This window comes from Canis lupus, chromosome 14, assembly GCF_048164855.1.
Source record: "Canis lupus baileyi chromosome 14, mCanLup2.hap1, whole genome shotgun sequence".
NCBI classification, from domain to species: domain Eukaryota; kingdom Metazoa; phylum Chordata; class Mammalia; order Carnivora; family Canidae; genus Canis; species Canis lupus.
This window is the reverse complement of record NC_132851.1, coordinates 19,875,384-19,891,995: the sequence shown is the minus strand read 5'-3', so window position 1 is coordinate 19,891,995 and position 16,612 is coordinate 19,875,384. Positions and strand designations below refer to the sequence as shown.

The following is a 16,612-nucleotide window of genomic DNA, read 5'->3' as shown; positions in this document are numbered from 1 at the left end:
GTGATGTGTATAAATTCTCTGGGGAGTTATGCTTACATTCCTGGAATCCTAAGAATATGATAAGACAGAAATGTTTTGGTTCAGAACACATGAGGCAAAGGTCTCTAAAAAGGTGACACTATGTCTGCTCTGCAATTAGCAGGGTAGTTACAAACCTCTGCCCCATGTCAATGACATTATGAAAAAAAAAAAAAAAACCCATGCAAATCAAGTGAATAGTAAATTGGGTGGAACAGACCAGACTTTAGCTGGCTCTACCTAGCGGTAATGGGGGAGACGTCTGGAAGAAATGTTGAGGAATTCACAAATGTAAGATCATAGAGGTTTAGTGCTGGGTTATAAATAAGCACAGTATACAGGTCTGCCTTAATCTATAGTCACAAAGAAACTAAATATTCTAACATCCATGTTGTCATGGCTGCTATTCTTTGTGGCCTTTCTCGCATGGGAGGAAATCCTAGAACTGAGAGAAAGCTCGTTCCCCAGACTTGGGTTTCTGGAAAAGAAGGCAGCCTTTTGGCTTAATTGCTCTTGCTGGACCTTGAGCCCACTGAGGGGGGTAGAGAAATAAATAGAAACTTAACATATATCTTTATGCATAAAGAAAGGGGTTCTTCGACATTATTAATATCACATTGTATATTCCACTTTATATTTAGGTTTTTGTTGTTGTTCAATTTTTAGAGTATGGGAATACTTTCCCTTGAGGCCAGTGTCTTTCTCTATTATGGTTTTCCTGAATCCTGCACTTGAATGAAAGCAAGTTCAACATTAAAAACAATGTTAAAAGGTTAAATACCTGGACACAAAGGCTGAAATGAATTGAAAACTTCTAAGGAACATTAAGTAGAGTTGAATAAGATAAAGTTGAAAACTATTGGGTGGGGCGTGGCACCCTTATATGCCAGAGTTTAAACTTTAAACTCTCTTATTAAACAACAGTCCTGGTTCAAAAGCTTCACTGGTCCCACTTTTCCTCTTCCAATGCTTTCTAACTTCTGTTAATCACAACCCAGAAATTACACAAGGTGACTGAGGGTTTCAGTAGTGGTTGGGGTAGGTAGGTAGGGGACGTGTGTGTAAGTTAATGAAAAGACTGCTGAAATAATATTTCTGAGTGTCATTCCTACTCCAACCAGAACAGTGAGATAGATTATCTATCTATCTATCTATCTATCTATCTATCTATCTATCATCTATCTATCTAAGTTTTAACATACTAGTGTGCATAGCATGTTTTATTGAACAAAAAGTAATTCACTTACTTGGTTTGAAACCATTAACTGTTCGATGGTACTCTGTTGCATGTTAGGAACAGGGAGAGAGATGCACAGATACCATTTAGTAAACTATTGTAGTGGTAGAAAGGTGCAAGATTAGTAGCTAGATCGCAGATGGAGTGACTGAACCTCCTAGATGCTCAGAATCCTGTTCCCTCTTCCTTGTCATATAGGAAGACTCTCTTACCCAGCCTTTTTTGGTGTTAGCTTGGTTCTGGATGGCTGGACGTGGCCAACTGGCTGCAGATGGAAGTGATATGTGGTATTTCCAGGCCTATTCATAAACATCTTGCCTAATCTTCAGCATTCTCTCATATCCTATATCTCCATCTGTTAGGTGGATGGTAACCAGAGCAACTCTGAATCTGGTCGAGATAGCAATCAGGGAGCAACCTGGTAGATGCTCAAGATGGTGGTTCCTGGAGCCTCCGCTACCAAGGGTTACCATCAATCAGCAACTTCCATACCTGACTTTGTGCTAGAAGCCACAAATGTTAATTGGACTAAGCCACTGAGATTTCAGAGTTTCTATCTTACTATAACAAAGCCCAGTGTGACCTATAAATATAGTGAAAGACTAGCCTGTTCAGCCTAGCATATTTGGCATCCAAAGAATCACTTTTAACATTTTGATGGGGCGCCAGGGTGGCTAGATCAGTTAAGTGCTCGATTCTTGATTTCAGCTGAGGTCATAACATCAGGGTCATGAGATCAAGTCCCACATGGGACTACTCACTGGGTGTGGAGCCTGCTTAAAATTCTCTTTCCCTCTGCCTCTCACCATGCCCCCCACTTAGCTTGTGCTCTCTCTAAAAATTATTTGAAAAAAAAAATGAAACAAATTTGAAAAAAACATTTTGAGTAATATTTATCACATGAAATGAAGCAAAGTCAGAAAATAGAAGCAGAATGAATTATTTTTTTAATTCTTTATTTTATAAAACTTTCTATATGTCTTAAGGGTTTTTTTTTTTTTTAAGATTTCTTTATTTATGAGAGAGAGAGAGAAAGAAAGCGCATAAGCAGGAGAGGCAGAGGGAGAGGGAGAGAGGATCTCAGGCAGACTCCAGGCTGAGCTTGGAGCCTGACACAGGGCTCAATCTCAGGACCCCGAGATGACAACCTGAGCTGAAACCAAGAGTCAGCTGCTTAACTGACTGCGCCACTCACATGCCCCTTAAGTTTTTTAACACAAAATAAAATAAATAGGACAACACAATGGAAAAAGATAATAGATTATTTGATTGCATTGCTGTATTTTTTAGAGGGGAAAATTCATACTTATATATTGATCTATTGTAGTATGACAATAAAATTATAGTTTCTGTCATTTTAATCTTGTTCTACAAACTTGTCAATGATTTTGTCAAAATTCTTTTCTTTACATCTTTATGTTCAGTAGACAATATAATTCTTTTTGGGTCAAGAATGCCTTTTAAATTAATTGTAATGTCATAAAGTTTCCTTTGTTACAGGATTTCTTTTCCTTCAGTGTCCCCAGGGTTCTTGGTCATGCTGCTTGGAAGGATGAACATGTAGACCCGATGAAGACAGGTGGACAGCAAAGAAAAGTTTATGGAGCAATAGTAAAGTTTACAGGGTGATAGTACAAAGGTCTCAAAGAGGGAAGGGACCTGAGAAGGTTGCCGATTTGGTGTTCAGATCTAGGGGGTTTTATGGGCTTGTTAGCAGGCAGTTTTAATCTGATTAACCCTCCATGCTCCTAGTACCCAATCAAGTTTTTATCATCTACTTATCATATGGAGGAAGAGGGTGGAGGGCTTCTTTCAGGGTGGTGTAAAATCCTTTTAAGGATGATTTTGTCTCAGGGCTGGGCAATGCGGGGCTTGTCCCTGTCTGCCTTTCTTCCATCTATCTTTCATTACTTTCACATGAAAGAACAGATATACAAATAGCTAAGAAGACTCTTAAACATAAGCATAAGCCTGTCAAAGTTCCACAAAAGTCTCGTTTCATAATAAATTCCAGAAACTGCATACTGTCCATGTCTTTTTTTATCAGTTCTAGTTCCTTCCACATGTTTTCATGATCAGAAAAGTTCCACAGAGCACTTACACCAGAAATTCATCTTAAATTTCTATTATCTTGAGTAAAAAATGAAGTTTTTCTTCTGATTTAGGACTCATACAGAGATCGTGATGAAAATGATCAGGATATTCAAACAATGCCTTGTTATTTCTCCAGCAACATTAAGACCACTATCTTATGTTATTTCTCCAGATATTTTTCTTCTAACTTGATTCCTTAATCTATGTAAATGTTCAATACACTTTATGTATTTAATAGCCTTTCCCTCCATTTTTTGTGCACCATTTTTCAAGGAACAAGTTTGAAGGTTGCTGTTTTCACTATACCATTAAACTGATTCCAGCTGTTGCAACTATATTTAGGTCTTTACCACACCAGAAAGAAAATGCAATTCAGAAAAGAAAAATCACATACAGATATCTTTATTTCCGATGTACTGTTCAAAAGTGACAATATATAGTACCACAGGAGTTGGAAATATAAACTACGGCAAAGGCAAGCTTGAAAGATTCTGAACAATTACAAATTCTCTCTTGAAATGAACTTACTAGCCAAATCCATGTGTATTGGAGGCCAACAGCATAGCAGGACTTCTGTGAATTCATTACCATGTAAAATGTTTACTTAAGAGATGAATTAAATGTGCTAATTTAAAAAAGGAGATTTTATTTATTCATGAGAGACACACAGAGAGAGGCAGAGACACAGGCAGAGGGAGAAGCAGGCTCCCTGTGGGGAGCCCAATGCAGGACTCCATCCCAGGACCCTGGGATCACACCCTGAGCCAAAGGCAGATGCTCAACCACTGAGCCACCCAAGTGTCCCTAAATGTGCCAATTTAAAGCATATATATATATATATATATATATATATATATATATATATATATATTATTGAAACTCAACTGCCATCGTAGGAAATATTTAGAAATTAGACCAGAAAAATATTTTTCCCCCACTGGAAGTGCTTAAGAATTGCTGGACATGGTGATAATTTAAAAGCAGACCAATTGTTCATCAGTTTCATTATGTTTTTAAATTTTCTACAGGAAATGTACCTCCTGATTGTCTGTATCCCAGGTGGATTGAATATCCAACCCCTGCTCAAATACAGATGGATGATCACATAACTATCCACTTACTAGAATAGAAAATAGGCAAACCCTCAACAGACCTAGAACAAGCAATACAATCAGGAAGCTGCAAATGCCTCTCTTGATGCCTTTAAGGTTAAGTTAAAGTTTTTCATCATGATGATGTGGATAGAGTTTTATCACTCTGTATTCCAGGATCTCCTTAAAAAGTTGAGTCATTAACAGTAGTCCTAGTTTCAGTAGTTTCTGGGAGAAAAGAGACATTTGCAGAAATTCCTAACCCATATAGTCCATTTCTATGGGATTCGAGTCTTCTCCCTAACAATGAAATGTGGCCTTTTCTTAAACAGAGCCCTGTTCCCACACATTTCTGGTGAGACACACTCAAAAAACCAAACCAAACATAAACAGATAAAATGTGCCTTTTGCTCAGACACAGAAACCACATTGTGGGTGGAGAAATAGGAATGTCCTCTTAATGTCATATAACCCCTGCACCTGTCCCAAAGTCAGCATACCTTCTGCAAAAAAGGCAAGGCAACCACTTAGCTCATGGGAAAGAAGAGTGGCCAAACCCAGCTGAGTTGCAGTGGCAGAAATTCAGGAAAACATAATGAAGCGCATGTTGGAATGTCAGTGATATATGCAATGTCTTCCTTCTAGCTGGAGAAAAATCCTTATTTTTCCTATAAAGAATTCCTTTGGAAATATCTCTATGGAAGAAACAAAAGTCCTAAGATTTCTAACTTCACTTCTGAGTTTCTTCTGTTTTTTTCCCCTACCCTGTCTAGCCACCCAGAGCTCAGTTAATCCTCCTGAAAATAAAATACTTTTGCCGTTGTTTCCAGCCTTATTCTCTTGGCCATTATGTTTTCATGCCAGCTCCTCAACCATGATTATATTGATCCGTGTATCAGTGAAACAAAGCTCAGAATAAGCCCGAGACCTTGGGATGTTCACCTCATAGCTCATTTTGACAGATTTATTTAAGGAGGGGTTTTTGTTGTTGCTGTTGCTGGGTTTATTGCTTTTTTTTGCTTTGTTTTGTTATTTTACTGTTTTTTTTTCCTTTTCCAATTAAAAATATCTCCAGGTTCAAGGCCAAATTCATATATTTATGTAGTGGATTCCTTGGGATTAGTCTCCATAGGAGCTACCCCTCCTGCCAAGCCACAGAGTGCATCAGACCCTCCCCTCTGTGAAAAGGACAAATTCCTGGGGTTCTGAAACTTTGCTTAATGCCAAAGTGCAGTGTGCTGTGACTGCCATCTGCTGGCGGGGAGTTGACATTACAACATGGACCACTGTGCACTCCGAGGCAAAATAATCAGGGACACTTGTCCAAAAAACAAACTTTTCTCTGAAGGAATGAAAAACTAGTTTCTTCATAAACCTTGTCCAGCTTCAACACCAAAAAATAAATAAATCTTTACACTGTAAAAGCTGAAGAACAGAAGAAAATTCATTTATGGCAGATTCCCAAGAGCTAAATCCAGTGAGGAAATGGGGTTCTCTGCTACTAACCTCTTCATCTTGGTAGCATCCATTATGGTAACCTGGAGGGCAAACCTCATCGACTCTGGCAGTGAGGTCCTCCCTTTTGAAGCCTGTTATGGGCTAACAGGAAACCAGTAACAGGGCAAGGATCTTCCTTAAGATGCTGGCAATTTCTATAACCTCGTTCCCCTTAAAAGATCTTGTTTCCTAAAACCCAAATGACTGAAACATAAACACTGACATTTGGGAGAGGGAGAGAAAAAATTTTTTTTCTCATTATAAAAGTCATTCTCCAATGTTTAAGAATAAGAATCACGCTTCAGAAATGTTTACACAAGCGCACCCTTGAAATCAGAGGCAGCCACTTTTGCTCAGTCCTGACTCTTTTTTTCCATCCCTCAGGATTTGTGAAAGTGCACAATTCATGGCAATGAAAGACAGATTCCTATTGCTGACTTCAGTGGGCGTTGCCCCTTATTTCCATGTCAAAGAATGGGAACTTGTACAATTGTGAATAGGCAACCACAGGGAAGAATTTCCCAGAGAGAACACCCCTGATGGTGGAATAAAACTTAACTTCTTGAAAGGACCTTATTCTTCACAGAAACAACACATCCATCACTGAAGGCACTGTCTCCTATTCATCAGCATATATTTCTTCAGTAAAGGCCATGGGAACTAAAACACACTTTAAATTTTATAAAACTAGGATTAGGTAATTAATGGCGTATTTTATTTTTATTTTTATTTTTATTTTTATTTTTATTTTTAATAGCGTATTTTATACTTACATAAATACAATTTATCCCATCCTCAGCCTTCCCCATCTTAGAAAAATGCCAAACATTGGCTTAGCAGTTTGACCCTCAAATGATGAGAGCCATCTTTGCAAGCTCTGTGCCTTTGCTCACCACATCTGATCCATCTCCAGGTCTCAGCAGCCCTATCTCGAAACCCAAGTCTGTCTACATTTCTCCATATCCATAAGTCTCCAGCTTAGTCCAGCCTGCTACACCAGCCACACAATAACTGGATCCTATTAACACTCTTCACTTCTCAGCAGTGGGGCTAGAATGATCTTCTAAAATCTAAATGCTCAGGGCTGACCCAGGAATAAAACCCACACTGCACACCATGGTTTAAAAGCCCTTCCATGGCTTTGTTTCTATCTTAAAAAAAAAAAAAATTATTGAAATTCAATTGATTCACATATAATGTATTATTGGTTTCAGAGGTAGAAGTCAGTGATTCATCAGTGCTCAATATATCACCTGCCCTCCTTAATGTCCATCACCCAGTGACCCCATGCCCCAACCCCTGTCCCCTCCAGCAACCCTGTTTGTTTCCTAGAGTTCAGTGTCTCTTATGGTTTGCCTCCCTCTCTGATTTTGTCTTGTTTCTATCTATTCTTTATTCTCTTTGCCTCGCTCACTATACTCTAACCATTTCGGCTTTCCTTTTATTCTTTGAACTTTCCATGCTTGCTCCCACTTAGGAGTTTGGGTTTGCTTTTTCTTCTGCAAAGTGCCAGATTTCCACATGATTGACTCCTTCTTTTCATTCCGGTCTCCCATTTCAGTACCCTTCCCTGACCCTCCCCTTGAAATCACACCCTCCCCTTGTTTTATCTGCTTCCTATCACTTATCATTACAAACAATGATCTTGTTCTTTTTTTTTTCCTTTGAAAAATGTATTACTTTGATTCTGTTATAAGAAGGTAAATCCAGGGACCTTGCTATCTTGTTTGACATCGTATCCCCAGCACCTAGATCAGACCTGGCATATATGTTAAATACTTAATAAATGAATGAATGAATGTGTGGTCCATACCATGCATCTCATTACACTTGCTTATAACAGAGTTTTCTCTTATAAGGAAGAATAACTGGCTAATGTTAAAACTGATACTAAGTCCTAAAATAGGTTCTGATATGTGTTTAGAGATGGTGCTGAGCTCTGCATGAGGAAGGAGGGTACTGAGAAACCAGAAATAATGTTCTCATTCTTTGCTGCCTCCAAGCTTTTAGTCCTATCCTCCTGACTGTATCCCCAATCAGAAGAAACATAAAAGCCTTGACCTGGACTAGACACCCCCTTCCTAAAAGGCAACTTAGTAAATACAGATTATTATTCTGGTTCTCCCATTAAACAGCCCCCCAAATGGCTTAAGAAAAATCCTTCCAATCACATTTATTATTTCTCTGACAAGAATTCTGCTAAATTCTATTTTCTCTATGTAATTATCTTCCCTGAGCTGTTTTAGCAACCTGTATTAGTCACAGTTAGATCAGAGAAGTGCAGCCACTAGGAGATTTATATAATAAGGGATTTATTATAGGGATTTGATCTTAGATGATTGTGGGTTAAAGCATTTACTGAGCTATGACTTTTCGGCAAGGGAAGGCAGGTGGTCTGGCATCTGGGATGGGAGGGAGATATGAAGCGGGGGAAGAAAGCTCAAAAGAAACCCTGTAGGAATGTGCTGGAACCAAGGGAGATGGACAAGAATCTGTATCAAGACCCGTGTCAGGCTCTGTGTGGCATGGAGTCTGCTTGGGACTCTCTCTCCCTTTGCCCCTCTGCCCTATTTCTCTCTCTCTCTTTTTCCTCTCTCTCAAATAAATAAATAAATCTTTAAAAAAAAAAAAGACAGAAAGAAAGAAGTCTTTTATGACTCACCTCAGCCTGGAGCTACTCACAGAAGGGAATGGGGGAATGGCAGGAATGCTAGTTCCAGATTAGCTAAATTGACACAATTTAAGTCTACCACATACCTTTTATGACTTGGTACCCCAGGAAAATTTTTGGCTGGCATATTTATGTCTCCAGCTATTGGTTAAAAATAAGTTTTGTGGTGTTAGGATATCAAGGAGAGACACAAGAGAATATTAGTACTAGAATGAGTTGAGAGTCATCTAACAGATCCTCCCATTTTAAAAATGCATAACATGAAAGATCCAGGAAGGTATAGAAACTCGCCCAGTCTCATAACTGCCCTGGGGCTGTGCAAGCAAGTGGTTTGCCTGTCTGCTAATCCATTATATGTGAACTGAGAAAGGTATATGAAGCAGAGTGGAAATTCAGATAACTTATCCTTGTCTTATTCCATTACTACCTTGACTCTTGTCTTCTACTCATGATCTTTGCTTTACCTCCATACTTAGACATGTGTCAGTGTGCTGACTTGAAAAATCAAAGATTACTTCTTTCCCATATTATATGTCCATTGCAAGTTGCCAAGAGGTTGCTCTTCCTAGCATTCAGAGTTCCTAGCTGATACAGCGGGCCCTATTGACCATTGTCAGATGCTGTGCCAGCAGAGAAAGAGCTCTGCAGTGTTTTGCTTCAGCAATTAAAGGTCTGACCCAAAGAGGCATGCATAGCTTCTTCTCATAATTCATTGGCCAAAATGGTCACATGGCCCCATCTAACCATGACAGGGCTTGAAAGTACCACTTAACTAGAAGAGGGTAAACTAAAAATACTTGGGGAAGCCCTAATGACTACACACAGAATTTCTATTTTATTTCAGACAGCAATATCTTTCTTATATTTGAAAAACCACAACTTTGAGAAAGTTCCTTAATTATTCCCTGTGGAAAATTTTGGCAGCAAGTTACAGCATATAAACATTGTGTGAAAGGATTTCAGGATCAGATAAGCATGTAGCATGTTCAATAAAACCTTTGGATGCAAGTAAATTTCAATCTAGGAGGGTTTCTAGTAGGAAACTCCCATAGTATTCTAGAAAGCATCCTCACACGGAGTCTTACGTATTCACCCTCTCCTTTCCAACAGACATGAAAGTGATGACAACCCAGAATAAAAGACCCATCGAAAAGTTCTACAAAGAACTAGACCTATAGTTTTGAATAATATGCCTCCATGATAATGTGTCTTCATTTGCAAAAACTGGATTTGACAATTTCATTTAATCTAGGCTTAAGATTCTAATTATTAGTCCTAGAGCATGAATGCTCATGGAAATAATAACAATCTAAATCTGCACTAACCAGTAGCCAATAGCCACAAGCATAACTCTATGTTTAAACTTAAATAAACTAAAATTAAATTAAATTAAAAATTCAGTTCCTCAGTTATACTAGCCACATTTTGAGTGCTCAGTAAGCATGCTCAGTAAGCACTAAATAATACTTAGTGGCTATTGTATTGAAACAGCACAGATATCGAATAGTCTCATCATTGCAGAAAGTGGTTTCTGAAATAGTTAAATGTTCCCCATTTCCTAAAGCCAGAAGAGTAAGCTAACTTCCAAGATCTTAAAGAACTAAATAGAAGAAAGTCCTGGTTGGAATGCCCTAACAGTCTATCTCCAGGATTGGAACACAAATAGCTGGTTTTGCTTAGATTTCTCTCATTGGTTTGATATGCCTTGTACCTCAGTTGCAGAAGGTACCTACAGCAATACAAAAAAGGTTCAAATTCAAGACTATCCAAGCTAGAAAAGGAAAGCAAGATATCAGATATCTTATCGACTTGTCTCATTTCTACTATTCCTGTACTTCATAGCTTCAGGATAAAACTTAGCTTAACAAATAAATTGGTATAAGATTTGCCTTTTTTTTTCTTTGTAAATATTATAGAAAGTCTAGGTCAAGAGTCATAAGCAATACATAATAATTTATTTTAGTTATCTGTTAACTCACTCAAATACCCCCTTCTACACCACTCAATAAAAATAATGAGGCGGACCAGCTTGGGTTGTGAGGACCAAGAGTTGATGATAAAGAAGCACCCATTGTGCTCTTCCTCACATGTGATATTCATATAAACTGTGCATTGTTCCTCAAAACTGAGGTGAAGTGAGCAAAGGATGACCATGGCCCCTAAAAACATGACTTGGCAACTAATCAGGCTTCAGGTCCTGTTGCTTTGTTTTGGAAATATACAAATATTGTCAGATAAACAAGATGCATTTGCTGCACCCCCAACTCCTAACTGTTGAATCTCTCTATGACATTCTTAGCTTCTGTTTAATTAGGCTCCTCTTCTCCATTTATGCAAAGGCTGTTACATAGCAAAGGAAAGCCTATTTTTCAGTGCCTCATCTAAGTTTGCCATGATCCAGTAACAGGACTGAAGATCTAATTATAAATGGCTTAAGTGCCCTATCTGATTTGAACAGACAGAGTAAAAGCACCAGTAAAAATTAAAACATTTCTCAGGTTGAGTTTTATTGAACCATGATGTATTTTAGGCCAAGATATATTCATTCTCTGCAACCCACATATATTCAACAAGACTTCACCTTTTTTCGCAATCTGAAGAAAAAAAAAGAGAATTTTAATTTAGAAATTGACATATGCTTTGCCTTTTTGTAGCTCAATTCCTCAAATTATAATGACAAGATATATGGTTGGACTTAGTGATAACCAAATCACTGTCACATGAAATACCACCCCTAACCCCATATGCATGCACAATCGGAACTTCTCCTCTGAGAAAGAGGTCATCATGGTAGAGGCTTTGTGTTGTTTGCTGTTGTGGTGGTTGTTTTTAATGCCATGGATTTGAAACCTGGAAACCAAGGTTTAAGTTCCAACTCTGTCATTAACAAGTTGTGTGCCCTTAGCTACTAAGTATCTTGGCCTCACTGAATCTCAATTTCATCAGCGATAAAAATGGAGGTTGTCTTGAGCAGTATGATACTTGGACTTTTGAAAATTGCTTTGCAACTGTAAATGCTAGTTATGATGTGCCTTAAAATCAAGTCACCAGGAGATGCAAAGCAACTATCTTACCAAGTGTGCAACTGTGCAACTAATATCCTAAGATTTCACTGTTTCTCACATTATCCTGCTCTCATTCATCCATTCACTTATCCACAAATATTTACTGAATGCCTGCTATGCCTAGATGCATCTCTAGGGGCTGGGAATGCAGCAGATGAAGTCCCTCTTTTCCTGAAACCCATATTCTAGGTTAGGAGACAGACAATAGCCAGATCAATAAATATATGCTCTAATCCCAGGAAATAGTCAGTGCAATGAGGACAAATAAAGTAGCATAGGGGGTGTGGTGGTCAGATTTCTCCGACAAGGCAATGTTATGCAGAGACTTGAATGAAGTGAGAGAATGAGCCATGTGCAGTGGGAATGTCTCAGAAACAATGTTCCTGGCAGAGAAAACATAAGTATACACTGAGATAGGAGCATAATTGGAATCTTAGAGGAACATCAAGGAACTGGGTACACCTGAAACCTAACAGGAGCATGGTAGGAGATGGAATCTAGAACATTTACTACTTGCAAGCCATAGTGAGAAGTGTGAATTTTATTCGGTTAAGGTGAGAGATCCAAAGAGCACAGGTGCTGAGAGAATAGAAGTTTTGATGACCATGGGGAAGAGAGATGGAAGGAATTCTAAGATGGGGCAGAGTGGGAGAAGGTAAACCCTGACACGGGGTCACAATGGGCAGTCCTGAACCACCAGAGCCCTGTGAGTTTAGAAAGTGCCAGGGGTGGGTGCAGACAAAGGCACCCATTCCCAAGACTAGCCAATGCCTTCAGGGGGCAGTGGGATCAGTATGGAGAACCGGCACAACTTTTTCAGAACAGCATTTGACATTCATATTTTAAATGACACTTACAATATGTTCAGATGCTGATGTGAACACAGGACACCTGGATGGCTCAGGGGTTGAGTGTCTGCCTTTGGCTCAGGATGTGATCCCGAGGTCCGAGGATCGAGTCCCACATCAGGCTCCTTGCAGGGAGCCTGCTTCTCTTTCTGCCTATGTCTCTGCTTCTCTCATGAATAAATAAGTAAAATCTTAAAAAAATAAAAGATGCTGATGTGAATGTAGAAGAGGCCACAAAAACTCAGAGTAAGAGAATAAAAAAAGACATTGTATGTCCTCCAAACAGTATAATAAAATATTTTTAAATGAGGTTGTCTTTTTATTATTGCTGTATCCCCAATTCCTCTAGAACATTGCCACCTACATATCAGGCACTCAAAGGTTTGCTGTGTGAATGAATGAGATAAGGAAAAAAGGAAGGGAAGAAGAAAGGAAGAGATGGGGATACTGGTTTCCTAGGACTGCAACAAATTACCACAAACTTGGTGGCTTAAAATAACAGAAACTTATTCTTTGTTCATTCTGGAGGCCAGAATCAAGGGGTTAACAGGGTCAGTTTCCTCTGGAGGCTCTGGGGGAGAATCCATGCCTTTCTCCTATTTTTCTGGTGGCTTTTGGCAACACTTCATGTTCCGTGGCTTCTGCCTTTGTTACTTCATACTCTGCTCCTGTCTTCATATGGAAGACATACTTCGCTCTGTGTCTCTGTGTTTTCCCTTCTCTTAAGAACACCTATCATTGGATTTAGGGCTCATCCTAAATCTAGTGTGATCTCATCACAAGATTCTTAGATTAATTACAACTGCAAAGATTTTTTTTTTTTTTTAAGTTCTGCTAGTTTACAACAGGAGGTGTGGGCAGACTTCGTTCAGATTCTCTTAACACTATGGTCCAAGTCAGAATCCAAGTCAGAACCCAAGTCAGTCCGAAGCTTCAATAATGCAACATGGCCAACACTTGATAGTGCACTGGGCCTGCCAAGCCTCTTAAGATACTCTTTTTTTTTTTTTTTTTTTTTTAAGATTTGTATTTATTTATTCATGAGAGACACAGAGAGAGAGAGAGGCAGAGACACAGGCAGGGGGAGAAGCAGGCTCCATGCAGGGAGCCCGACGCAAGACTCGATCCCCAGACCCCAGGATCACGCCCTGAGTCAAGGGCAGACACTCAACCACTGAGCCACCCAGGCATCCCACTCTTTCTTTTTTTAAAGATGTTTTTTGGTCAGGATGAGGGAGGCACCTAGGTGGCTCAGTTGGTTAAGTGTCCAATTCTTGGTTTTGACTCAGGTCATGATCTAATCCATTGTGAGACTGAGCCCCACCTTTATCTCTGTGCTCAGCATGGAGTCTGCTTCAGATTCTCTCTCCCTCTCCCTCTGTCCCTCCCCACACTCATTCGGGTGCCCCCCCTCTCTAAAATCAAATAAATAAATAAAATCTTTTAAAAATTTTTAAGAGAGTGCATGCATACATGTGAGAAGGCAAGAGCACACAGAGGGAGAGGGAAATAATCTTAAACAGACTTCGTGCACTGAATGAGTAGCCAGAGGTAGGCTCAATTTCCCAACTGGGGGATTGTGACCTGAGCCAAAAATCAGGAATTGGATGCTTAACCAATCGAGCCACCTAGGCACTTAAGATACTTTTTCAAATGACTTCATTTCACAGATTCCAGGTATATATGGAGCGGGGAACAGTTTAACCCACTACAGATGATGCATTTTTTTTAATATGATGAAAACTTCTCATAGGTCAGATCTGGTATCAGGAGTAGCACCAAGTCTATTCCTATATTTTACTTTCACTGACATATAGCATGAAAAGTTCATTCTATGCAGCTGAGTTTTAAAGGGAAGAATAGTATGTTCTAAAACATTTTAGTATTCTTGATGAAGAATGCTCCAAAAATAGCTAACTAGACTCAGGAAGTCCAGTTCCTTTTCCTTTTTTTTTTTTTTTTAAAGAAATTGAAGATACTAGTTGCTATGCTCACTTTGAAGCATTCTGCCTTTCTGTGATGATTTGTTGATGATGATGAGAATGATTATATTCTTATTTTTACATAAAATTACCTTCTATTAGCAACAGATGCATGGAACAAGTTTGTGCAGTATAAATGTTTAACAGTTAATAAACATCAACTATCACAGGTATGTATTTACACTCTAAAACAAAATACATAACAGTCCAGCGACTACTAGACAGACAACATTCATCAATACAACTCTCAAATTGGTAAATGCAATCCATAAGAAAATGCAATATCATGCATTCATGCATTAGATGATCTCTTTCTACAACTTTCTGACACTCTTTGTATGAATACATATTGTTACATAAAAATGAAAACCACATGTGTCTATTCATGTGTGTGTATATATATATATAATATATATATATATCAGTATTTCCTTTCTGACCTATTTATAATGAGTGTTATAAAGAAAAATATGGCTAATCTCTAAAGTAATAGCATGCTTTAAAACAGGTTGAAAAGTGCCAATTTGGGGAAATCCCAAATGGAGCTGCCATTAGAACAACCATTAAGAATGTGAATCAAAAAAAAAAAAAAAAAAAAAAAAAAAAAAAAAAAAAAAAAGAATGTGAATCAATGGACATGAAATCCCCAAAATTAGCCTAAGGGCACCAGAAAAGTCTGAAAGTTCCACAGAGCTGTGTATTCTTCTTAGCCCACGGTGTAACCAAAAAGATGAGTCTTTCAAATTCTTCCACTATTTCCCAACATAAAACCTTCCTCTCTGGTGAAGCAGGTATACAATACGCTCATTCTTAAAGTGCTATATTGCTCCCACCCAAACACAAACCAAAATGTACTTTCTTTCTTTATATTGCATTCTTACTCATGTTTCATTTCTGTTTCCAATGTAAAGGATTTCTGGAGCACCCAAGTCCCAGAAGGACTACTATAGGTGTCACACTCAGTGTTACCCAAAGGGCAACTTTTCTATATTGTTGCTTATATTGTTTAGGTTTCCATTTGTATTGCCTTAATTCAAGTGCAAGCTCCTCATATGTGTAAACCAAGTCCTTTCGCTTTATAGACATACCAATGAATAGTTTTTTATACACAGTACTAACTGAAATTACATATGAAATTAATTAAAAAATAATATACTAGTTACTCTTTATTGAGATATTTGGAAATAATTAATAGTGCAGGAGTGAGGTGAAAAAATTAATGAAACTTCCCAAGGACGTTATCTATGAACAGGGAGAAATTTATGCACCATGAAGCTTACTTATATCCATTACTCACCAATGTCTTTCAATAATAAGCAAGTCTCTTCCAAGAAGAGCTTGTGGTTCTGCTCCTATGTGTGTGTGTAAACTCACAGGATACCAGCCTATGGATTTTACACAATTGAAAATAATGCTACCATTAAGTTTCCATATCAGATAAATTAAAACAATTTTATTTCCAACTTCAACTACTGTTCATCAACCAAGCAGATGTTAGGAATTTAAACTGAGAAGAGCCTGCATTACAAAGTCATATTCCTCCCTAAGGCATTATATTATTTTTCCATCTCATCTCAGAAAAAAGTCCTTTCTTTGTTCCTATAAGGAGCCACATCCTAAACCAGAATATGGCAAGTTTGTAGCATCATTTTTACTGCCCTCACATTCTAGAACCTTGGTCATCATCAGTAAATGATCATACTACTCTCTCTTAGTAAATGTGGGCTTTGTCTCAGAATCTGTCATTGCCAATCAAACAGATTGGTCATACAAGATCCATCCTCATTTCAATTCCTAAGCCTAAACTCCTCTCAACCTGTGTATTGGCCCTTCCAGTTTTTCATTCAACAAATCATGACCATTTGGCCATAGTTATGTGGTGTTTTGCCTCAATTCCTTTGCTCAAAGTCTACCTTGATTATGCTGCTGGTTTTCCATCTCAAGACCTAAAGGAAAATATAACCCTTTCTGATGGTCATCTTTCGTTTGGTATTTCAGAAGCAATATAGTGCAAATCTGCAGGACTTTCCCTCCCTCCTTCCCAAGGATGTAATGTGCCACAGTCCTATACCAAAAGAGGGCCATTGGTGAAAGGAGATTTAAAAAAAA

General features: G+C 38.4%; 2 long non-coding RNA genes across 14 annotated transcripts in view; both read right to left on the bottom strand.

Annotated features, from left to right (window-relative positions):
• The window catches only part of LOC140603751 (uncharacterized), a 285,757-nt gene that overhangs the window by 175,371 nt on the left and 93,774 nt on the right, over positions 1-16,612 (bottom strand). The window lies entirely within an intron of this gene.
• Positions 1-16,612, bottom strand: part of LOC140603746 (uncharacterized) — a 141,787-nt gene that overhangs the window by 90,950 nt on the left and 34,225 nt on the right. For 2 of the 8 annotated variants that reach the window (XR_012006730.1, XR_012006728.1), the window contains one exon: positions 11,123-11,202. The exons of 4 other annotated variants lie outside the window; for them this stretch is intronic. This is a non-coding gene — a long non-coding RNA (uncharacterized lncRNA). Of the gene's footprint in view, positions 1-11,122; positions 11,203-16,612 lie in introns of those variants that run through there. 2 more of the 8 variants (XR_012006733.1, XR_012006735.1) reach the window with 1 other exon arrangement.